At 39.2% G+C, this 25,825-nt stretch overlaps 1 protein-coding gene across 13 annotated transcripts in view; it reads right to left on the minus strand.

The window, feature by feature from the left end:
* RALYL (RALY RNA binding protein like) overlaps nucleotides 1–25,825 on the minus strand; it is a 708,475-nt gene that overhangs the window by 285,042 nt on the left and 397,608 nt on the right. The window lies entirely within an intron of this gene.

The following is a 25,825-nucleotide window of genomic DNA, read 5'->3' on the forward strand; positions in this document are numbered from 1 at the left end:
AGTCAAGTTTTTAAACTATCCTCAACAGTGTAATAGATCTACAGCACAGAGAAAATATGGATAGGCTGAACCACTATGAAACAGAAAAACTATGTACTAATATTACTCAAAACAGCAATATAATATGTAAATACTTAACAGAATGTTTGGCCATATAATTATTGCATTAATCAAACATGATATGGATTCATTAGTTAATATAATCAATCACTCTTTTAGTTTGCAAATATTTGTTGAGTGCACACTGAGTCATGCATTAAACAAAGGATAGTGTGATGGAAATATTCAGACATATTCCCAAATTTCATGTAGTATGCATGTGTGTATGTATACCTGCACGTGTACAAATACACATACTTATGTATTTCTACCTAAGCCTCCCCATGCCCAATGCCTAATTATAATTGGTTGTGAGAGCTATGTATAAGGTGGCCACCTCTCATCAGTGCTTTCTCAGGGCTTTCCTGGTTTTAAAACACGAAGTCCTGCATTCTGAAAACCACCTCAGTCCCAGAAAAAGTAAGATGTGGTCACCCTTGGGAGAAAAAGTGTTGACAAAATGGGAAAAAAAATCATTTTTATTTTATTGTTACCTATAAAACCTATATTGTTTATTGTTACTTATAAAAATAGTCATTTACCTCTTTGATATATATAATAACTCCTAGGAAGTTCACGACATTTTCTACACATCAAACCATAAGATACTTACTAGAAAACCCTATGTGAATAAAATATTTCCAAAAAGGACTCAGTGGTATTTTCTTAAAATATCACTTTCCATATTCTGCAAGGTAGGGATAACCTGTGATAAAATAATACCATGAATGTGGGCATTAAAATCCAAATGTCTAAAAGAAATGGCACTCGGGTGGCAACAAGACATCCAGTACTCAGATATTAGTTTCTACTGCCATTCTCCATTGAAAAGAATAGCTCCTTGTAGAAACAGGTGATTCCAGGACTGGGGCAGGTAACAGACAATGTGAGCCTGGAGCATCTTGTGTCAGAGAGTAAGGAGATATTAAAACAAAAAAACACACACACACATGCACACACACACACACACACACGGACGCGCGCGCACACACACACCCAATGGGGGTATGTCAGAGTACTGGAACCAAATCAAAGAGTTCCCACTAGGCAAAGCTGGAACAATCTGAGTACAAAAACAATGTAGTATTGGATTACAACCCCCAGATAAAAATAAATATCCATGACTCAATACAAATAAATATACATGCCCAGTACTCCTCAAAACTAACAAGGTCATCAAAAATAAGGAAAGTCTAAGAAAATGTCACAGCTGAAAGGACCCTAAGGAGATAAGACAGTAAGACATCATGTGGTATCCTGGATGACATCCTGGAAGAAAAGGATATTTGGTAAAAACTAAGGAAATCTGAAGGAACCATGGATGGGTGAATAATAATGATACACATTGGTTCATTAACTAGAGCAAATGTATCCAATATTAATAAAAGGAGAAACTGTGCATGAGGGGGCTAGAGTTATACAGGTACTCTGAAGTGTCCCCATTTTTTTTAATAATAAATTGATTTTTTATTGGTGTCCAATTTGCCAACATACAGAATAACACCCAGTGCTCATCCCGTCAAGTGCCCCCCTCAGTGCCCGTCACCCATTCACCCCCACCCCCCGCCCTCCTCCCCTTCCACCACCCTAGTTCGTTTCCCAGAGTTAGGAGTCTTTATGTTCTGTCTCCCTTTCTGATATTTCCTACCCATTTCTTCTCCCTTCCCTTCTATTCCCTTCTCAATTTTTTCTATAAATCCAAAACTATTCCTGCAAAAAATAATCTAATAAAAAAATCCAGTATTGAACCAGGCACCAGTTACAGTGAATTTGCACCCCCTTCCCAATATTCTTAACATATGCATTCATACCTAATGAGCTCAAGGATTGGGATTTCAAGACATGGATGAGAAAGAGAAAGGAATTTTCATTTATCAAGTTCCTAATATAACACAGAATCAGTGATAGGAACTTTCACATTGACCTTTACGAACCCACCACATATTATTCCCATAATACTATGAAGTAGACAGATTCCCACTTTACAAATAAGGAAACTGAGGTTGAGAGCTTAAGTTGATTAAGGAGAAACTGTAAATTAAGATGCTGTTTAAACCTGAGGGGTGTGGCATCCAGCCCCTGACTCCTTCCACCACTCCACGTCCCCAACAAATTGGGAGGGTTCTAGGAGATCCAGTAGATCCTCCTAATTATATAGATCTCTTGAATGCATACAGTATGCAGTTAAGACTGACATAATTGGACATTTTTGCTAGCTTGAGGAAGAATGATAATAAGAAAGGTCCCTGGACTCTGAGCCAAGGTCCTGGTTTGAGGCTCCTCCTTTCACACACTGTGAAATTTGGGGTAATTTACCTCAACTGTCTGGACTTCCCATTCCACATCCATTTTAAAAAGGCCAGTTAGGTTGTACACTCCTTGGTCTTACGCAGCATTATACTCCCAGAACCCAATGACATGCCTGCCCCCTTGCAAGCTATCTCTGCTGAATTAAGCTGAACTGAGGAATCACGGCAGACCAGGGTCCATGGCCAGAGCCTTCCATAGACCTTTCAGAGGCAGCTTGGCAAACAGGTGTTAAAGTAGGTAGAATTTGGAAAATCTGGGTCATTCCTACAAAAATCTTGGGAACTTAGGAATTTAGGATATGCAAACTTTACTTCCCTTTAAGAACCTCCTAATAGTTTAACAGGATCATGCTCAACTAGAAAGAAACAGAAATAACCCCAGATGGAAATATGAAACAAATGCATAGAAAATGAAAGCCTGTAGCCCTGGGGGAAAGCAACATGACAGGTGGGAGAGAACTACAGGATTGGTCCAGCAGTTCCAGGGAGACTGGACTCAAGAGCCAGCAGGGTGGTCAGTAGCAAAGCCCTCTGAGGCACAGAAGTACTGACAAAACACCGATGTTAACTCAGCCGGACTGTAATGTTTGCAGGAGGAAGGGCAAGAAGGTAAAAGGAGGAACTGCTAGGGGTCTGGGCCCTTCTCTTCTCATCCTAGACATAGTCCTTCCTGCATGAGGGGCTCAGGTCTGCACAAGGAGGACACCTTGGCCCATAGGCCCAGGTTCCAGCCACCATCCCACAACCTTCACCAACATCTCTCCCTGGGCTACCCCTGCATGTCAGGGGTTCATCATGACCCTCAGGAGAATGACCCTAAAGGAGGGGCTGTTGAAGCCAGCTTGAGTAGGGAAGCTGGTGGAGAGGGGATTTTGGAGTCTTGCATATGAGATTGTGGTTTATGATGGTGCTACTCAATGTGTATTCATGGGTAGTTGCTGTATATAAACTTTTCCTAGAACTCAAGAAGATCTAAAATTGAGAGTAAAAGCTTAGGAATATTACAGCAATGTGACAGTAATTTTGGGTCTGTTGAGGCTAAGAATAAAAAACTTAGAAGCTTACAATTTATATATCTTTTAAAATAAATTTTATGTCTGTATGAACTTATCTTTATAACATGTTATCAAATGATTTAACAGAATGAGGGGCAAAAAAACGAGCCCTTCCCTCTTCAGCACTCGAGAAACACCTGCTGAGAAGGAGACAGGTTCTGAGTAGGTACACAGCTTGGGCCTACATATTCCTCATCAGTTGAGGACAGGTGGATCCCCCTATAGCTCAGGGTGAAACAGTTGCCCACGTTGACCAGATGGCCCTGCTTTTGCTTCCAGACGATAGCAGAGCTTGCAGAGTGAAGGGGACTCTGTCTGGTGTTGGGCTGCGGGCATGTAGAAACACATTTTTGAGAAAACTGTTGGAAATCTGACCTGATTTCAAATTTTAAAGATTTTATTTGACAGAAAGAGAGAAAGCCAGCAAGTACAAGCAAGGGGAGTGGCAGGCAGAGGGGGAGGGAGAAGCAGACTACCCCCGGAGCCATCCCAGAACCCTGGGATCATGACCTGAGCTCAAGGCAGATGCTTAACAGACTGAGCCACCCAGGCACCCTGTGATTTCAAATTTTAAATGAATGTATGCTAGGGAAATATCCTTTGTAAATTAGAAAATTTCTTAGCATAAAGAAGGAGTATTATTGGCCAAAGTGTGTATTTATGAATTGGCTTCATCCAGAATCATACTAAGGAAAAAAGTTTCCAACTATAGGTCTTAAATATGATACCCCCAAAACACTAGTTTTGGATCTAGTAAGTGTCCAAAATTAATACAGCAAACCTAAAATACTGTATCTCTTAAAGAGATCTCTAGACCACTTTGGAGCAATGTGGATAGTTTGGTGGCTCGCCAATCTTCAACTGCCGGCAAATTTGACATTATTCAACTTTGATTTAGAAACTATATTAAAGATACATATTTTTACCATTTGTATGGGTTTTATGTTATGTGTATATATACATATAAAACTATATTTCCTTAAAATTGGTCTGTCACCAATGTTTCAGTCTTTCAGCATAAATTACTTCCATGCTTTTTACAAGGTGATTATCAAATGCTCATTAACTAGCTGTATATTTAAATTAAATAGTAATTAAACAGGCTTAGAAAGCTTGTTTCTTTTAAATACAAAAGAAGTTTTGTTAAAAAAAAACCAGAACCCTGTGTTTTTATTAACACACACAAAAAAGCATCACAGGAAGGTCTCAAAGTTATATGTGTTAGGGAAAAATGAAATAAAATGGTTAGTTTCTCTTAATATTTTGAGAAAAAAAGATCTTAAATTGTACCTTTATAAGCACTTTCATAAATCATTATATGGTTAGAGTACCTCATAGTTTCTAAAAACTGTTCAGATGTACTGGGTTTGTCTTACTTCCACAAGAACTGCATCAGATAGAGTAAAAAAACAGCCTGTTTTACATGTCTCAGAAACAGAAGAAAAATAGCCAGTAACCTGCCCAAACCACACCCAGGCCTGCTGACCTGCCAGTGTCCTCTCTTCACTCTTCTTGAACTGTCATTTTGCTAAATCAATACATTGCTGATTTGTCTTTACCTGGAACATAAGAGATGCATTCCTGCAATTTAAAAATCAGTTTGAGGATCTGAATTAATATTTAATTACTCTCCTTCCAAAATGGCCATTATAAACGTTCCCAAATTTAGTACTGAATTACCACAGTTCTTTTCTGTACTCTGGCCAGAGAGGGCCAAAGGAAATTAAGCAGTTGGGTCCATAAAACCGCAATGCATATTGCTTCTTTTTCATATTCTATTGTTTTTTTAGGAGGAAGAAGAGGGAAGAAAAGAAGAACAGAAGAAAAATTAGCAAGATCTAATCTAATCTAGTTGACCATGATCCTGTTAAGAGAAATACTCTTTTAGTTTTATTAAACTGAGTTTAAATTTTTAAAAAATCCATTATAGACCAACTAAAATGTAGCAGTCATGTGTATGACACTTTAAATTATCATTATGCGCACGTGCACACACACATACACACACACAAATATACTACTTCCAGAAAGATACCATTTTTTTTCAATTTAAATAAAATGTTTTTATCGAAATAAAATGTTGGTAAGTCATTAAAACAGTTAGAAGCAAAATCAGAACCCAATTCTGTGACTCCAAATCTTTCCACTATACCACACTGAGTTTTTTCCTCTCTATATAATTATAGGCCTCAAACATATATATTATATATGGTATATTGTTAATGACTAGACATTTTTATAGTCTTCTTGCAAAAAAATGCGTTATCATAAGACAGCATCTATTAACTGTTCAAAAACATGGCCATGCAAAGTCAGGTCGGATAACATGTAGCAGCATATGAATTATGTGCGTGCAATGGAAAGACTCTTCTGTACAGAAAAGGTTAAAACATATTGGTACCTTCAAGGGAGAACTAAAACAGTATCCAATTAAATTATTCAGTACTTCATATTATTTTCTGTATACACAGAATGATACTAGGCTCTAAAGCTAGTTTTTAGTTAAAACAACATTAAAAAACTCCTTCAGTCTTTCTCAATTTCAAGATTTTAGACACACAGGCAACTGAACACTACTTGTAGGGGCTTTTCTCAAGAGCAAGAGCAAGGTCACCAGTGCTTATGGCATGTTCCTGCTCAAAGAATTGAAGAATTTTTGCTGGCAATGATATATTCCAATTCTTGTGATTGAAACTTTTCTTGTGATTGAAACTTGTAAATTCTCCACCTTAGGTTAATTTGCAGAGAAAGCTCTGTGAAAGATAGAAAATATCAGCAGTACTTTAAAGCAGGGAAGGATATCTAATGTGTGTGTATGAGGGTGGAGGGGCATCATAGGAATAGGGCAGCACCCAAAACAACTGGGGGTGTTCAGCAACACAAAACAACGGAGAAGACGTAGGCCAATTAGTACGCAAAGCCTACTGAGATCTTAACAACAGGATGTGCTGATGAGTTATGAGGGGGTCAGGGACTAGTAGAATGGACATGTGAGGCCAGCTTGTATGGGGCTTATCCACAGACTAACTCCACAAAGAGCTCTAGCTATCTAAGCTTGGCTCTGGGAGATCTAACCTGGGAGTGGGGGCATTTCAATAGAAAGGTGGATGTCAACTGGCCACAGGCACCGTAGAGTTCAGTGTTTTAGAGCAGGTCAGAAACCAGCGTAGTGTTCTTCCCCACTGGAGGCGTGGTGTGCTAGGTTACCGAGGCAGGACTTCATGTGGTTGGGCCAACAGCAGAGTGGACAAGAATAAGACCACCAGTTGAACTGAGCATTTATAGGTCTTGTCACTAGCACAGCAGAATCTAGGTTTGGACCAAAAGGACTAATAATGGATCCAATGTACCGAAAGATCCTGTGTCTACCAACATGAACCCAGCTACCCTGGTTGGGATGATCTAAACAACTAACCTGAGTCCTGAAAGACTACAGATGTTAGAGGCCGATAGGACTGAGCAGCACGTTGGCCATGGCAACGTGCGGTGGAGCAGAGTCTACGGAAGAGGGAGCACAGGGGTTAAGTGGAGTATGAGGATGATGATGGTGTTGGTTGTGGTGACAATACCCACCATCAAGAGCCGTCAAGCGGGTGAAATGCTAGTGTTTTGTGGCTTGCTTAGAAAAGTGCCCAGTTCCTGGTAAGCCGTATCAATGTTTGTAAATAAAAGGCAAGACGGTCTTTGATTAGAACTCAGAGATACACATGCCTGAAGTTGTGTCGATGGTGAGAGGTATTGATTTAGTTCAAAGATAATGTTCTTTTATTGGAAATAATTAAACGAAGCTTGTAAGGTAGGACTTTCTCCCTATTTAACATTCAGAGGGAAAAGAGAGAGAGAGAAAGAGAGCGAGCGAGCACTTTGGCTGCAAAGGTAAATGTTCTCCAAATCAATTTCTGAGACTTCCCTTGATTTACTTTATAATAAAAATTCACCTTTTCAAGGATAATGGGAGAGCTAGATCTTAGGAAGGTAATGGAACAAAAATTGTGTATGCAGGTAGAATGTTTGAAGAATCCAACGTCCCAGGATAGTTTTTGGAAAAACCGAATCTCCACCACATGGTGGCACCAAAGTGCTTTTGAAAGATCTACCTCTCTGCCTTCGTACATTTGTTGCATTTGCTGTTTTCCTTCATCTATCACATATAATAAGTAAAAGCTACACAGCATTCTTTATCCTCTAAAAGGGAACAGGAAACCTGACAGTTAAGTTTCTCTTGGAAACAAATCCCGACTGTGACACATCGATGGATTTCAAATTGATGTGAGGTTAAGGTAGGGAATAAGAATAGATGGAAAACAACCCTATTAAAACGTGCTACAATTTCAGAGACAATAACCTCTTAAAGAGTGTGTGTGTGTAAGTCTCGCTGTATTTGCAATACATATGTAGAAATACCTTAAGTGCTTTGCAGACGCTCAAATTAGAAGGATGTAGGAATTCTTGCAAGGAAATCCTATTACACCCCACCCCGCTGGCAGATGCAGTAAAATGGAATTATGTTTTTGGCACTAGGGGTACAGAGAACCCCGGTGTATTTCGCATCAATCTCACATCTGCCTGGAAGGCACTGGGATCTGCCTTACTGTGTGTGTGAACGTGTGTCCTTTATGTAGGTAGCGAAGGTTTTAAAGATAAAAGTGGTTGACAAAACAAAAAGCCAGCCAAAATGGAGAGTCTGTATTGACAGACAATAAGCCTCATGTTACTTGGTGTGTTTTCCCAACTTTCACAGCTTACAAGCAACCCAAAACAAAACATCTGAGGAAGCAGGACTCAGAAACTCATTATTCATCATTAGAGGTTGGAATAGATTAGTCTAAAGCCCTGCCATTGGGAGACAGGCACTCTGTATCATAAGACGAGGAAAATATCTGTCTTGTTTTGTGTCTTGTTTTTAATTGGTCAAAGAAAACTTTGGAAGGAAGAAGGAGGTACCTATTAGCCTTTTCATTCAAATCACTGGCTCCATAGAGGTACTGACCTCCACGTTCTGCTGTTGTAAAGATTAGGCAAATGAATAGAAAATGCCAGCTAGGCATAAATGTCACTTAAAAGAAAATAAAAACCTGAAAAAAAAAATAAAAACCTGGGAAAGAGGGTCTTGGTGCCACGGTGAGGTTTTCCTTAATGTAGGCTCAGGGCAAGAAGCATTTCTCACAAAGTGACATTTTAGCAGAGACCCAAATGGGAGGACAATGAGCCACACAGATACTGGGTTTAATCAAATCGTCATAACCAGAACGTAGCCTGTTTAAGTGTGAATATCCAAATATGCCAGAGCTTACCTGACACTTGGTATTTAAGTCACTTCTTATTTAAGTCTAGTTTTTAATTGAAGCCTCACTTGCTCTGCAGGCAGCCAAGCTCAGGGTCACATCCCAGCCCCATGACTTCTTCTGGTGCCTATTTGGGAGGGGGGGGAGGAGTGGCTTAATGGTTCACACCTGTGTTCCCTCTGCCCCAGAGTGGACAGAATGACAGCTGGTGCCTCACAGCGTGATGATCCTGAAGCAGGTGAAATATCACACCAACAGCCCAGTCCTCTCTGCTCTCACATTCTCTTCCCAATGCTTATATTTTCTCAACCATCATACGGTAGCAGGAGTATAATGTCCTAATTCTTCAATCACTCGTCCACCATTTGTCCAACAAGCATTTATTAGGTTCTTTTTTAAAAAAAGATTTTATTTATTTATTCATGAAAGATGCACTGAGAAAGAGGCAGAGACATAGGCAGAGGGAGAAGCAGGCTCCATGCAGGGAGCCCGACATGGGACTCGATCCAGGGACTCCAGGATCATGCCCTGAGCTGAAGGCAGATGCTCAACTGCTGAGCCACCCAGGGATCCCTGTTTATTAGGTTCTTTTTTTTTTAATTGGAGTTCAATTTGCCAACATATAGCATAACACCCAGTGCTCATCGCGCCAAGTGCCCCCCTCAGTGCCCATCACCCAGTCATCCCAACCCCTTGGCCCACCTCCCCTTCTACTGCTTATTAGGTTCTAATGGAATACTAGGCTCCCTGCTAGACCATTGCTGTTTTAAAGGTGAAGAAGGCCCAGTGTAAGCCCTTTTAAGGCACTTAGTCTGATGGGGGAAACAAATAAGTAGTTACATTAGAATGGGATAACTGCTATGGAAGTCATTCACGGTGTCAGATGAGAAGATAGAGAAGGCTACTTAATCCCTCCACCCAAAGGAATTTGAAAGAAGATGAGAATTTAACCTGACAAAGGTAAAAGAAGCTTTTTTTGGGGTAATCATCACCGCCACCATCACCATCATCACTACATAAAAAGAAGAAGTAATAGAAAGTGTATATTTTTGGGGGGGAAATGATAAAACAGTTCCTTTTAACACTCTTCCTCCTACCATTCCTCCTCCCAGATTGGTTTTCTGACAATTTCTAAGACCTGCTAGACTCTATCTCATTGGAACATTTATAATTTCTGTTCTTTATGCCTGGATAGCCTTACCCTCAACACTTCATGTGGCTGAGTCCTTCTTTCTTTTAAGTCCCAACTTAAACATTATCACTCCAGTGAGACCTTCTCAGACCATACGGTACAAACCACTCTCCCTCATCATTGTTCTCCGTGACAGAAATCTGTTTCTTTTAATTTACTGATTGCGAGCTGATGTCATTTTGTTGACTTTTTAAATTCTCTGTCTCCCCCACTCAACTGTACATGTAATGGCGATCAAGAAAAGTGTCATCCCAGCAGTTACTGGTTCTCACATGTTTCATGTGCTTTGTAACTTTAGTAGATAAATGGAAATGAGTGCAAGAATCAGAAAAACTGAAGAACAGATTAAATAAGCAGAGGTGAGAAAATGCCACGTTAAACGTTTACACCATATCCTAAAGGCTCTGCAAAGTCCTTCAAGGATCTCAGTAGACAAATGGCACCCGCGCATTTTTATTACAGAAAACCACCCTGCTGACAGTGTATGGGAATTGATCGGAATGAGTGAAGACTAAGAGCCTGCTGCAGTAATGCAGGTGAGAGATACTACAAAATCTTAGGCTAAGTTAGTGGTGGTAAGGATGGAATAAATAGATTCAAAGGTTATTGCAAATGGAGAAAATTTGATGTGCAGTTGATATACAGAGATCGTGAAGAAAAAGTCTAAAAGGACTTCAGATTTCTGACTTGGGCAACTGAGTATATAAGAAAATAAGGTTTGTAATAAGGAAAGATGAGAAGTGGGTATTGGGTGTTTTGAACTTAAATATATTTCAGTCTGGAGCTTTGTGGAAAGGTCTGGGATATAGATGGGGAGGGCATTAGGGCACATTTATGGCAACAATACACGGCTATTTGACAACAAGAGGTGGATGAGCTCACTTAGAGAAAGAGTATGCAGTGAGAAAATCAGAAGGAAAGATAAAACCTTAGGGGTGACATCGGCATCAGAGCTGAGAAACACGTCTCTTGTTTTTGTCTCACCTCAGTCACAGTTCGGCATCCATCCATAGACAAAGGTGTCTGTGGGAGCTGGGGGATGCATCTGATAATAGGCAGAGAGACCACAGTCCCAGGGTGGACCCTGCAGGAGCCTATGATCTGGTTTGAGCCCCTCTTGATCATGGTCTGGGAGCCCCTGGGAAATACTGTCTTAAACAATCAATCACTCATGGATGAGAGAGCCTTTGTGGAAGTCCAGTTTCCAGAGAAGCTCCAGCGTACCACTGAACCAAAAAATATGATTTTGGAAGCTTTGGAGAAGGTAATCACTTTACCCACATCTCCCTCCCCACCTCCCTTCCTGCCTCAAGGTGGCATGACTCAGGGCCAAGAGAGGTATTCTCAGCCCGTGATTCCCCTGACGGTGGTGGTGGTGGTGGGGTCACTCAACATCACTAATCATGAGGGAAATGACCATCAAAACCATACATCATCTCAGTGAGAGTGGGAAGGAGAGGTTACTGTTTAATGGGTACATGGTTTCAATACTGTAGGAATAAAAAGTTCTAGACATGGATGGTGGTGATGGTTACAAAACATGATGAGTAGTGGGGGGGAGGGCAGTGAGAGCATGTCAGTGAGCCCCCAGCCTCCCCAGCTGTGTGCAATGTTGCCTAAGAGGCTCATTTTTCTCTGGTCTTATCCAGAGTAATGAACTGCATGGCTAGGGCAGGAAGGGGCCAGGAGAGGGGACACAAAACTCTCAGCGAGCATTCAAGCAAGGTGGATCCGATACACTGCATCAGGGACTCCGTCAAGAGCCTAACCACAGGCCACTGGGCACTCCTCGCATGCCACAGCCACCCCCAACTGGCCCACAGGCACCCCTACCCCTCCATGTACCTTCCTCACAGGATCCTCAAACTCTGCAGCCAGATCCCTGTGCACACTTCTGACGGCAGAGGGAGCTTTGACCCTGATGGTTAGTGAGCACCCGTGAAACACAGAGCCTGAATCTGTGAAGCCAGTGAGAGACCACAAACTTGAGCTTTAGTGCCACCTCTCAGCACTAAAGCTCCCAGCACCCAGCTTGGTGCATTCATCACAGGATTGAGAAAAGGCATACAGCTTAAGAATTCTTCCCAAGAGGGGGTAAGAACTGTGGAGGAGGTGTATCCACAGAAGGTCAGAGAAGGCCTCCGAAGCCCTACTCCTGGGGCTGCTGGAAGGGGTTTCTGTCCCACGGGCAGTTCGTGCAGACCCGAAGAGGTATCTGCATCATATGCAAAGACAACAATGCAAAACAAGGAACAGAAGTCAAGGAAACATGACACTACCAAAGGATCACAATCATCTTCCAACAAGTGCTCCCCAAAACCTGGAGATCTAACACATACCTGATGAAGAATTCAAAGTAGCTGTTTGAAGGAGACCTCATAAACTGTCAGAAAGTACAGGAAGGCAAGTCAATGAAGTCAGAAAAACAACACTTGTACAAAATGAGGAGTTTAACAAAGAGATAGAAGTCATTAAAAAAAAAAATCAGACAGAAACTCTGGAGCTGAAGAATGCAATGAAAGAAATAAACATGCAAGGGAGAGTAGCAATAGCAGAGCAGATGAAGCAGAGAATGAATCTGTGAAGTGAAATCAGGACCTTTGAAATTATCCAGTCAGATGAGAACAAAGAATGAAGAAGAGTAAAGAGACTGTATGATCCATAAGATGCCTTCAAAGGAAACTCATGTGTAAGTTATTGGAGTTCCAGAGGAGAAGAGAAAAAGAAAGGGACAGAAGGCTGATTTAAAGAAATAATGACTGAGAACATTCCAAATCTGGGGAGAAATTTGGAAATCTTTCAAAAAAATGGTGCAGGGAGAACTGGATTAATCACATGCAGAAGAACGAAACTGGACCCTTTTCTTACACGATTCACAAAAAATTAACCTTCGATGTATTAAAGACTTAAACATGAGACCCAAAACCCATAAAATTCCAGGAAGAAAATATAGGGGAAAAAGCTCCTTGATATTGGTGTTGTGGGGATAGAATTATTTGGACACCAAAGCACAAGCAATAAAATCAACAAGAGCAAAATTTAGAAAGTGGGAGTGCATCAAACTACTAGCTTTCTGCACAGCAAAAGAGACAATCAAAATGAAAAGGCAACCTATGGAGTGGGAGAAAATATTTGCCAATCATATATCTGATGAGTGGTTAACATCCGAAATACATAAAGCATTTATATGACTCAGGGCCCCTGGATGGCTCAGCCAGTTAAGCATCTGCCTTCAGCTCAGGTCATGATCTCAGGGTCCTGGGATGAGCCCCGCATGGAGCTCCCTGCTCAGTGGGGAGTCTGCTTCTCCCTCTCCCTCTGCCTACCACTCTGGCTGCTTGTGCTCTCTCTTGCTCTCTGTCAAATAAATAAATAAAATCTTAAAAAAAAGAATTCACACAACTCAATAGCAAAACCACAAACAATTCAATAGAAGAATGAGGAGAGGCATTAAATAGACTTTTTCCCCAAAAAAAGACATACAAATGGCCAGCAAGTGATGTTTATCACCGTCAGGAAAATGCAAACAAAAACCACAATGAGGTATCACCTCACATCTGTCAGAATGGCTGTCATCCAAAAGACAAGGATAACTAGTGCTACTGAGGATGTGACAAAAAAGGGAACTCTCAAGCGGACTATCGATGGGAAGGTACATGGAAAATGGTATGGAGGTTCCTCAAAAAATTAGGAATAGAACTACCATTTGATTCAGAAATCCTACTTCTGGGTAAATATTAAAAGGCAACAAAATCACTATCTTGAAGAGATATGGGCACCCCCATGCTTACTGCAGCATTAGTCAAGATAGGGAAGCAACATAAGTGTCCATCAGTGGATAAAAAGGGTAAAAGAATGGAATATTGTATATATTATAGATACTGTATGCTATCATTTACATGAGGAATCTACCAAAGCCATACTCCTAGCAACAAGGAGTAGAACGGTGGTTGCCACGTTGCTTCCACCAACAGGACATTATTATTCTCACTTAACAGTAAATGCGGAGCAGGTCAGGTCCTCAACTTCTCTGAGCCATGGTCAATGGAATTCTGTTGGCTTTTTGTTTGTTTGTTTTTCTCATGTTGCAAGGTGGAGCAGCAGCTTCAGCCACTGCATCTGTGTCATGCAGGGCCACCGAGCAGAATCGGCCTCATCTGACTTAAAATCCTCTTGGTAGACTGACGTCTGCTCAGAAACTGTCTGAAAATCACTGTTTCAGGAAGGCTGAGAAGTGGGTGTTCAGTTTTTACATTTTCTCTAATGGAAGTATTCATTGGCCGGGGCATCGAACTCATTTTTGGTTTTCCTCTTTTCTGTCTTTGCTTTCTGTAGGCAACATAGTTTATTGGTAAATACCATATGTGTAGGGATAGGACAAACAGGTCCCACTCCTAACTACCCGTCAGACCGTGGGTCACAATTTCTCTGCATCTTCAATTTCCTTCCCAAGGATATAACTTGTCATAAGATTACATTTAGAAAATACAGAATGCACTTTAGTGAAGTGATAATATACAATACAGAGATCTAAGTGGTATCAATATTATAGGATCAAATATATGAAGTGCATTTATCTTATTCTCTGAATAAGTGCTCTCTCTCTGTCAAAGAGACAGAGAGAGCTCTGTCTTAGCTCTGCCACACTCTAGTATGGAACCTTCTGGAGGGAAGGAACCGCATTACAGACATCTTTGCATATTTACGATTTTCTATGACCTTGCTGTATACATTATAGGACCTCACTAAATGCTTCCTGAACCCGTTGCTGAGTTTAAGTTCTTAATAACCGGCAGTACCAGGATGCAAATTGTTGCACAGTACCACAGATAACACTAAAAATAACACCTTTCTCAATATAAACGGGCATTTCAACAGGCTCTGCTTGATGTTGATTTCTAATACCATGTTGTCAGTTTGTTCAGGATGGCAGAAGCATGTTCATTCCAACAACGAGGTTTTGCATAAAAAACAAAGATTATGAAAGTAATTTTTTTTTCAAATTCCCTCCTCATTCCCTCTCAGACATATCCAAATCAACTTGGCATAGGTCTGCTCCAACAGATGGGCTGTGCACGGAGCCCCAAAGGCCTGCAAATTCAGACTGTGAGATCTGAAAGGAAAGCAAATGTCAGAGATGAGGATCCTCCTAGGAAAACATTTTGCCTCAAATACCAACCTCTCTTTACCTATTAACTTCTTAAAGAGCAGACCTTTCTACACAGTGTGCAAAAGCCAGAGTGTGTGCTCAGCAGGCAAATAACAGGAAGTGGATGGTTATAAGATAAACTAAGTAAGTCAAGCCAAGAGAAAAAGTCTAGCAGAAACCAAAAATGTGGAAACATAAGCTCACAATCAGTCTATGATTTGTTCAAAAAAGAGCCAAATGCTTCAACTCAGTCCCTGGAGAGTTGTTACTGTTTCACGTAGGTTAAAAAAAAAAAAAAAAAAGTACTTGATACTTTTGATAAGTTTTTGATAAATTTGATAAATTGAGGATGAGCCCTACTTAAGGGACAGAGTAATTAAAGATTGCACTAGCTGTTTGGTTTTTAGAGGGGGAAAAAAAGGAAAATAATAAAGCCAATATTAAAGCAAATTAGTAACAGCAAGTTTTCAAATTAAAAGTTTCAGGAATAAACAGGTCAAATAATGATAGGACACACTGAAAATCCACAAGGATGTGTGCTTAGGATATTACCTATAAGTTTGGCAAAGATTGGCAACATCAAAATCAGATTCAAAACTGAAAGTTGACCCCATCATCAAATTAGATCAGGCCATTAGAGAATTAATGGGGTTATGCAGGTGATGACATAAGCAATAATACACGTGTAGCCTTCTAAACCCTAAACCAATTTCTCACATTACTCTGCAATAATGAAAGAAGAGTGTTCTTGGGATAATTAGTTTCAAGATAAAGCATTTAAAAAAAAAACTGAAACAAAGCTTTTAAACAGATGCATACACATATATTTACAAGCAACTAAATCAATCCAAATTCTTATTTGAGGGGAGAGAGGCAGATAAAAGGAATGAATGACAAAACATTTAAAAAGTTAAATTTCTTTTTCTAGTTAGGGATTTCAAAGGAAGTAATTTCTTTTTATATTTCAATAATTAAGAGATAATTTTAATCACAGTAGTAGGTTGAATATATATACATCATCTTAGATTTTTTAAAATGACATTTCATTAATATTTAAAGAGTGATGTATTTACTATTGCTAACTTCTATGGGAGAGAAGCAGCTTATTTTGCAATATAATCTCTTGACTTACAAAATAAATACAAAATATTGTCTAGAAATTTAATGCTATCATACTAACTCTTTTCTTCTAGCTAAGATGATACATATGATATTTCAGCTACATGAGGTTTGAATACTGTCTCTATAATCATAGTGTATTTATGAAATTTTTAATAGTCAATGATACATGATAATAAGGGATAATGGCAAGCTGGGTTGTTTAAATATTTATTAAATGTGTTATCCAGCCCTATGATAGAAATTTATTTTTGCATATAAAGAAATTAGCGTAGGTTATATATTTCTTGCTGCAATGCTCCCGAGCCAAAAATTAGATATTTTTGTCATAAATCAAAATTCAATGTTTTAAAATAATTAAAGTTAAGCGTTTTAAAATAGTTTTAATGCTACATTTTGGTACAGAATGGTATTTTTTTATAATCATATATGAAGTCGTCTGTTAAACCTGCCAATTGTTAACTATATGTCAGGTACTTTAATTTATTCAACAAACACTGACTGAATCAATATTAAGTGTGAGAAAAATAAAATCAGACCATTTTCCAGCCAATGGGCTTGTAATCCAGAGTTTGTTATTTACTTACTTATTTTAGGCAGAGAGAGAGCATGTGTGCACAGGAGGGTCAGAGGGAGAGGTAGAAGCAGACTCTGCACTGAACACAGAGCCCCATGTGGGGCTCGATCTCACAACCCTGAGATCACAAACCTGAGATCTCCACTTCAGCTGAAACCAAGAGTCAGGCACTTAACCAACTGCTCCTCCATTCACTATTTAGGCAAATGCAGAAATCAGTATTTGCAAAATGAGGTGCTACGTAGGACAACAGAAGTCAGGGAGGACACACCATTCCAGGGCAAGTCTAGGGAGACTCCCTGGAGATGACCCCAGCACTCTGTCTAGAGGGATGAGAAACATTTAACTCAACAAAGTGGAGAAGTACAGCAGTGTTCCAGGGAGGTAAGCACAGGAACCCCACAGGGCATTCCTGATACTGCAGCAGGTACCACTCAAGGAGGCTGAGTCTGGAGAGACGTAAGGTGGAGACAACAGGGGTCTGTATGTCACATTCAGGAGCCTGGTCTTCTCTTGCAGGTGATGGAATATCACTAAAAGATTTTGAGCAGAGGAATGACGGGGTCATCTTTTTACTTCAGAGCATGGATGGGTCAACACTTTCTGTAAAGGGCCTGACAATAAATATTTTAGACTTTGTGGACCCTCTGGTCCCTGTTACAAATACTCTGCAGTTTTTTTTTTTTTGTTTTTTTTTTTTTCCCCAACTCTGCTGTTAAAGCACAAAAACACCCACAGACAATAAGCAAATGAAGAAGTGTGGCTGTGGTCCAAAACTTATTTACAGACATTGAACTGCATATAATTTTCATGTGTCATAAAATAGTATTCTCCTTTGATTTTTATTTTTTTATTTTTATTTTTTAGATTTTATTTATTTATTCATAGACACAGAGAGAGAGGCAGAGGCACAGGCAGAGGGAGAAGCAGGCTCCCTGCAGGGAGCCCGATGTGGGACTCGATCCCGGGTCTCCAGGATCACACCCCAGGCTGCAGGCGGCACCAAACCGCTGTGCCACCGGGGCTGCCCCTCCTTTGATTTTTAAAAATAAAACATTTAAAAATTCAAAACCATTTTTTGTTTGTGGGTTGTATGAAAGTAAACAGCAGGTCAGATTTGGCTCACAAGCTGTCATTTGCTCCCCCTTGCTTTAGGGTTATCACTCTGGCCAGATCTACGGAGCATAGGTTTCAACGAGATAAGGCTGGCATCACAGACACCTACCAAGAGGCTATTTCAGTCACTCAGTAGAAGAACTAGGTGAGTCTGAAAAAAGACTGGTAATAGAGATTGCAAAGAAAGGGGGAACATCGAGAATACATGGGCACTAAATCAGCAGTATTTGGTAATTTGTGGAGATGAGCATAAGGGAGGTGTCACACAAAATATACAGGTTTCTGAGGTGAATGACTGAGTAGATGTACTATTCCAAATATGACAGAGGATTAGGGGGAGAGGTACAGTTTAGGGCACACAATGATAGATTGGGGGGAAGTCAGAAGCTCATGTGCCACGGAGATCAAGCCTCATGCCACTGGATCCCCTAAAGCCATGTTTCATTCCTTTACAGACTTTTGCCCATTCTCTCTGCTTTTATACTTATGAATATACTTTACCGTCCCAGGCAACTTGCGTTCTTTCAAATTTTCTTACATCATTACAATGGTTCATTTTCCTACCGAAGTTTACACTCAGTTTACTAAATCTGGAACCTCTTGTTTTGTATCTTACAGTAACTGATACTACCTTCAGTTCTCATCCTGCTTCTTCAAGAAACTCTACCAATCCCTTCCATTCTCCTCCACTGATACCAGTAGGAGTTCCTCTGTTACTATATACAAATCAAGTCCCAGGGAAGAAGGGAAGGCAAGAGCAAACCCTGGAAAATCAATGAAATAAAAAATGCTTTAAACTCAGGGACTCCTTTCCTATTTCCCTAACTGGGTGATTCAGAAGTATCTGGGGGAGTTGGGACCAGTAAAAATTTGTCGGTAGGTATCAAAGAACAGGTTGGAAAGAAACTAGAGACCATGGGGAAAGTAACTCACTTCTGCTTCTCTAACATGGGTTAGGTTGGCCTCACCGAACCCTTGATCCCACCAGACTGTCCGGTCACAGGGGTGTCAGAAATAAAGCAATTGAGGCTAGTAAATTTAAGGTTACTTAAATTGGCAAGAGGCATGAGTTAACAAAAATGTAAGTGGAAAGAAGGTGTTTTTTGCTGTGCAGGATTGTTTCTCCTAATGCTGGAAAACTAATGGCCCCGGCCCAGACTCTCCTGAGAATTTAGAATGAGGTGTCAGAGAGGCACATATAATGAGACTTTGCCAGAGAGGAGCCACACGGTTTTCAAGTAATAGTGTCACTGAGAATAACAACACAATTGAAAAAGCTAAAATATGGATCAATTGAAAAATAGTAAGTGACGTGAATACAAAGAACACAAAACTGCCAACAGCAATAATGCGGACAAATGGACATTGGAACACAACAGTAATTGCACAGACCTGTTTGAAAGCATCAGTATATTTGAGCTCTACCCAAATACCCAGTTTTCCTCAGTCTTTACACAGAGCCCAAGCAAACGGAATTGTGACTTACGTGCCACAGTTTACATAGCTGATTTTTCTTTGTCCACTTGCGAGTAAACTAATAGAATGTCTAAGAAATTATTAGCTGAGTAACTTCTCACATCATGTGTAAGAAACACATGGGTCATTTGAACTTTGGTAGCCAGAAGGAAAGGATGAGTGGGTTGAGAAGGTTGTCTGAGTTTCTCCAACCCTGTAGGTTGACCCTGAAGATTCCACCTGCTCAGTTTATATGAAAATTTTTCTATTTTGAAGATACCTGCCTTAAACATTAGGCTCATAGTATAAATCCCTCTTCATCTGATTTCTTGGGGGGAAAAAAAACCAAAAACAAACCTAAAAAACCCAAATTCCAAACCTTCTGATTTTAATTTCATTCCTGTGGTTTTCTAGCAGGGGGAAAAATACTGGTGCCAGAAGATGGGATTTTTGATGGTCCTTGGCACCTATGTTTCCTATTTTATTGTCATCACTTACACAGTGGCTCCTTATTTTTTAGAGAGAGAGAAAAGACATTATTTAAGAAAGAGACAGTGAGAGAGAGCACAAGCTTGGGGAAGAGGGAGAAGAGGACTCCCTGTTGAGCAGGGAGCCTGATGCTGAGCTCAATCCCAGGACCCTGGGATCATGACCTGAGCCTAAGGCAGACGCTTAACCCAATGAGTCACCCAGGTGCCCCACAGTGGCTCCTTTACACAGGAGCACAGTTACAAACACTGTGTCTAATGTTCATATCCATGAAAGGGCATGTTATCCATACTTCAAAGGGCTACTGGAGGTTAAGAAACTTACCCAAATACCCATATCTTTAAGTGTAGCTGCCAGGATTCAAACCTAGTTCTACTGAGCTCCCAAGCTGCATTCTAATTACACCACCATGCATCCCCACTGTAAATCAGTCACTTACTTTGCTTTCCCGTAGGTACTCCAGGCCTCTGTGAGCTGCTCAGATTAATGTAGTTATCCCGTGTCCAGTTAATTCTGAGCACCAAACTCTGTAAATCACATCTCAACAATGCCCTTCTCTTAATGAGTCAAGAGGCAAGACTTATAACCGCTTGCTCAAGGACATTTTCAACTCTTCATAAACATGGTTCAGTAATTTATTAACTTGGAGATATCATAATTTGGTGAATGAAAGTAATCATTGGGGAATTACCATTTTTATTGGAGTTTTTTTCTTTATTAGAGTTATCAGCGTTCACTGTGTCCTAGCACCTATCGAACGGTGCTTATTTCCTACTTACTGCTCTACCTGTTATCTAGCTTGCATATTTAAATATGCACATTGCTCATTTTGCTTGTTTGTGGGGAGGTTATACACCACAGAGTTAGTTAGCTCTAATGTCCATACTCTAACTTGTCAATGCTATAAAATGTTACTGGAGATGATTTCTCTTTCTCTCTCTCTCTTTAAAAGCAACCATGCTCTAAAAACTCAAGGTTAATAAAAGTGTGACTGGAAGATCAATTTTCTAAATGGAGGTGGTTCATTCAGGCTGAAACCCCAAGTTGATAGACTTCTCTAGTTTAAATATTCCATTAACGAAATAAATCAGTTTTATTTGAAGATTTCAATCTAGGATCAATAGTTGGAATCATTTAGGTTAAAAAAAAAATCTCACAACTGTTAACATTAAAATGTCTCTTCTTTTATGTTAGCCAAAAGCACATTTGGTTTTACCTGAAGTAATGATTGTGGCAGACAGAAGAAATAATGATTTGTGCTGCTATAGTAAAATTTATTCTCTATTAAAATTTTCAAGTTGAACGCTGTCAGTACATTTTTTTAGGTAAAGTAGAATGCTTCAGTTATTTGTTCCCTAGAATTACTAATAGCAATATAAATATTATGAATACTGAAATTGTACCAAATTATGTTCATTTTTACTTACATATGGATTTCAATATAATCTTGTTTATTAAATAAATCCTTTAAAAGTTTCCAGTCAAGGGGTGACTTTGTGGCTCTGTTGGTTCGGCATCCAAGTCCTGGTTTTGGCTCAGGTCGTGATCTGAAGGTTGTGGGATGGAACCCCACGTCGGGCTCTGCACTCAGCACAGTCGGCTTCAGATCCTCTCTCCCTCTCCCTCCCGCTCACTCTCTCTTCATCTCTCAAATAAACAAATAAAATCTTTTAAAAAAGAAAGTTTCCACTCAGGACCAAGAAGGAAATTTTTTTTTGTCTTATGATGAATAATTTCGTAACAGAATTTTTTTTAGTATATAATTAAATGTTAGGCAACATGAATATAATGCTCAAATATCCTATTTTGTCTAGTTTATTGTACACTGTATCGTGATTCTTTTTATTTCTGACTAAAAGTTACTGAATGAGAATAAATCTTTCAGAAATGTTAATGTGTTTTAGGTATTAGGATTGATTGGCAGATGATACTGAAAAGGGCGCTGGAAAATTCGAAGCCTAATGAGGACTGGGATCAATATATGAATGTAAAGGAAGCTAAGTAAAAAACGTTGAGATCTGTAAGAAGACATTGTCAGAGTTGATACAGAAAGAGTTACAAAAGGCCTTAAAATGGATGCAAGTGCTACCATGAATGAGACTGTGAAAAAAGAATGAAGACAGGTCAGGAGTCACAGCCACATGGAAACTGAATGTAAACAAGTAGGTGGGAAGGTTCTAAGAAAGAGTGGTGCATTCAGTGGTGTGTTTAATCCAGGAAAAAGCAGAGTAGACCTGAATTTAGGAAGCTGTGAAAGAAGATACTCACTTTGCAAAGGAAAAATTCATCGCAAACCTCCTCCCCTAGGCCTTAAGTGAAATGAATAAGCTATTGTGGCCTCTCCTTTAAATGAATCAATTTGGAGACAAAAAATTCAATCTATAAAATTATGAAAGGTCTCGGTATAGCTGTTTACATTGGGTACATAAAACCATACAAATGATTGATCTATCTAAAGCTTACTTTCAAACAGGTGCTCTGTGAGAAGGCACATGGCTACACACTACGTAACATGTTAAGTGTCCACATTCTGTTTCATATGATCCTTTATTAGAGGGTAAATGCAAAAAGTGTGTGCCTTTACTGGAGAAAAGCTAACTGATAAGCTACCATGGATTTTTTCAAAAGTTCTGCCCAAATAGAGAGCACAGTGTTTAGTGGCAGCCATATTTTCTTTTGCAGGACCCTGACTTGGAGATTGGAGATATATAGAGAAAGTCTATTAGTTGAATAGACCAGAAGTCAAGGTCTGTAAGACAGAATACATATAATATTAAACAGCTGAAAGCGTGTGTTGCAGAAACTATTTCAGTTAGAAGGTATCAATGAGCTGAGTTCATGAGGTAGAGAAGATCATCAGATGTACAGGTCAGAGTCTGAATTAAGTTGTGATAAGAATTACAGAAGCAGAAAGAATTAATTTGGACCCCTACCTCATACTATATATAAAAATTAATTCAAAATGGAGCAAAGACCTAAATCTCAGGGCTAAAACTATAAAACTCTTAGAAGAAAACATCGCTGTAAATCTTCATGATACTGAATTAGGCAGTTTGCTTAGATGTGACACCTAAAGTACAAACAATCCTCCAAAATAGATAAAACTGAAGTTTATTAAAACTTTTAAAATTTGTGCTTTGAAGGACACCAACAAGAAAATGAAAAGCCAACCCAAAGAACAGGGGAAAATATTTGTAAATCACATACCGGATCAAGTCGGTATTTCTCCAGAGAAATTATGCAAATAGGCAAAAAATGCATTACAAGATGCTCAATATCATCAGCTAGCCTTCAGAGAAATGCAAATTGAAATAATAATGAGATAATGTTTCACATCTACTAGGTTGGCTATAATCACAGGCAGATAATAGTAAGTGTTGACAAGGATGTGGAGAAATGGGAACACTTATACACTGCTGATGAAAATGTAAAATGGTGCCACTCTGGAAAACAATCCTGTTATTCTTCCCAAGGTTAGACATAAAGTTACCATATGATTCAGCAATTCCATTTCTACGTGTATACCCAAGAGAAATGAAAACCAATCTGCACTAAAAGCTTGCACATGAATGTCATAGCAACACTATTCATAATAGCCAAATAGTGGAAAAGCTAAAACGTACATCAACTGTTGAATAAATAAATAAATTCTCGTCTATCTACATGCTGTATCTTCTATAAAACTAAAATATTATGCTAAGGGAAAGAAGCCCAACACAAAAGACCACATGTTGTCTGATTTCATTTATATGGAATGTCCATAATGGACAAATATATACCGACAGAAAGTAGATTAGCTATTGCCTAAGACAGAGGATGGAGGGAGGTCACTGCTAAAGGGTATAGGGTCTCTTTACTTGGGTGATGAAAATATTCTAAAATTGATTATGGTGATAGGTTCACAACTCAGGGAATATTAAAAAAAATCACTGAACTGTACACTTTAAATAGGTGAATAGTATAGTATGTGAATTATACCTCAAAAAGCTATTACAAAAAAAGCTGAATCCCATGAGTTTCTTAATGACTTTTTAGTGTCCATAAATTATAGGAGTGTCTTTTCCTGTTCCCTTGAATTTTGGCTATGTAATACAGATACCTATCTTCCTCATTTCTACATTTTCCATTTGAAGAAATCATCCTCGTTACCATACGACGTAAGATTGCCTCTATTATATGAATCCATAACATACTAATAGAAGGTCTTACATGAAGATGTCTGCAATTTCACAGTCTACACTGTCTGAGTGTGTGTTATGAAGTTATGCCATTATGTAGAAAGATCTTTCATAAACCTTAAAGGGAAGATCCCGAAGTCAAAGGAGCAGAAACCATTCCTGTCTTGGGTGTTAGCAGTGGATGTTCAGCAGAAAACTTCTACACGCTTCTCTGGGGGACAACTCGGGTCAAGGGAAGATTTTCATATTTTACCACAATTTACAAATTTTACTTCAAAAAGAATCAATGTATTTCAATATATATGATAGGCATCTTCCTGCTCTTCTTTCCAAACAAATTAAATTTTAAAAATCTACAGAAAGGGTTAAGAGACTAGTCTAGATTTCATTATTCATGCTGTCAAGGGCATCTTCTACTGCAAAATCAGAGGTCTAGACTGCAAGCTCAAGGATCTTTCTATACAACTTGCTAATTCATTTAAAACAGTTTTTTTGTGTGATTCTGATGTGTGCTATGCCCAATTGTTCTCCTAATATAAAACTGATATACCAATGCACATAGACAAAAGACCTTGAAACACCCAGCATTGCTTGTTAGTACAGTTAAAGCTCTGAATTTCAATTTCAAACAGTGGCTGTCTTTGTTTTTTCTGGTCTTGGAATTACAAACCCTAACTCAGTCTTCAAATGCTGCCTGCTAAGGGTTGAACTGTGTCTGCCAAACACATATGTCCTGAACACATTTGTGTTTGATATGAATAAATTAGTTCAAGTCCTGATCCCAATATCTAGTATATGTGACTATATTTGGAAACAGGGTCTTTGACGTAAGCAGGTTAAAATGAAATCATCAGGGTGAGCCCTAATCCAACATGACTAATCACTTCAAAAGAAGAGACACAGAAGCACAGGGAAAATGCCAGGTGACAAGGCTGAGGTTGTAGTGACTCAACAACTACAAGTCCAGGAACACCACGGTTGCTGGCTGTCACCGGAGGCTCAGCATGAACCAATACTGCTGACATCTTAACTTCAGACTTCGAACCTCTAGAACTGTTAGAAAATAAATTTCCATTGTTTTAGCCACCCAACTTGAAGTACTTTGTCACAGCAGCCCTAGGACACTTATACAGTGTCCAAAGGTGACACATCTTATATAGAGAATAAATCCACGTGGCCTCAACTTTCTTTTAAGGGAAGCAATTTTATCTTGGGAACCCTGAGGTTTATAGAAACACAATTTTTAAAAGTGTGGAATTAAAGATATCATGGGGAAAGTCTTTTTATCATATAATTATACCTTAATGTGAATATTTGTAAGTAACAAAATTATAACATTTGTTCAATGTATGCTTTCTCTGTCGTTAGCATGCAAATCACTTCAGATTCAGAGATAAATTTTTATTTATGCGATATGGTAAAGGATAAGTGTTTTTGGAAGCAGAAATATTCTATAACCTTGTAGCAGTAACCATCAGCCAATTCTGAGAAGAGCAAAAATATTTCTTTCTTTTAAGAATAATATAGGGTAGTGTTAACACAGGAGCTGGTTCTTTAGAAATCTTATTTTGTAAGTCATAATTTTTAAAGTTCTCCATTCTGTTCATTATCATATGGGCTGGATGCAAATGATCATGAGAGAGATTGTGGTTTGTTTGTCCCTTCTACTCCGAGGAATCTGCTCAATCTACGGGACTCAAAGAAGACATCGTCGCTCTGACATTACCAAGAGATGTTGGCTGTTGGCTGAATGAGGTAATCCACGGTTTAACAAAGGAGACAAAACAAAGATAACAGGCTAT

This window comes from Canis lupus, chromosome 28 (genome assembly GCF_048164855.1).
Source record: "Canis lupus baileyi chromosome 28, mCanLup2.hap1, whole genome shotgun sequence".
In the NCBI taxonomy this organism is placed as follows: domain Eukaryota; kingdom Metazoa; phylum Chordata; class Mammalia; order Carnivora; family Canidae; genus Canis; species Canis lupus.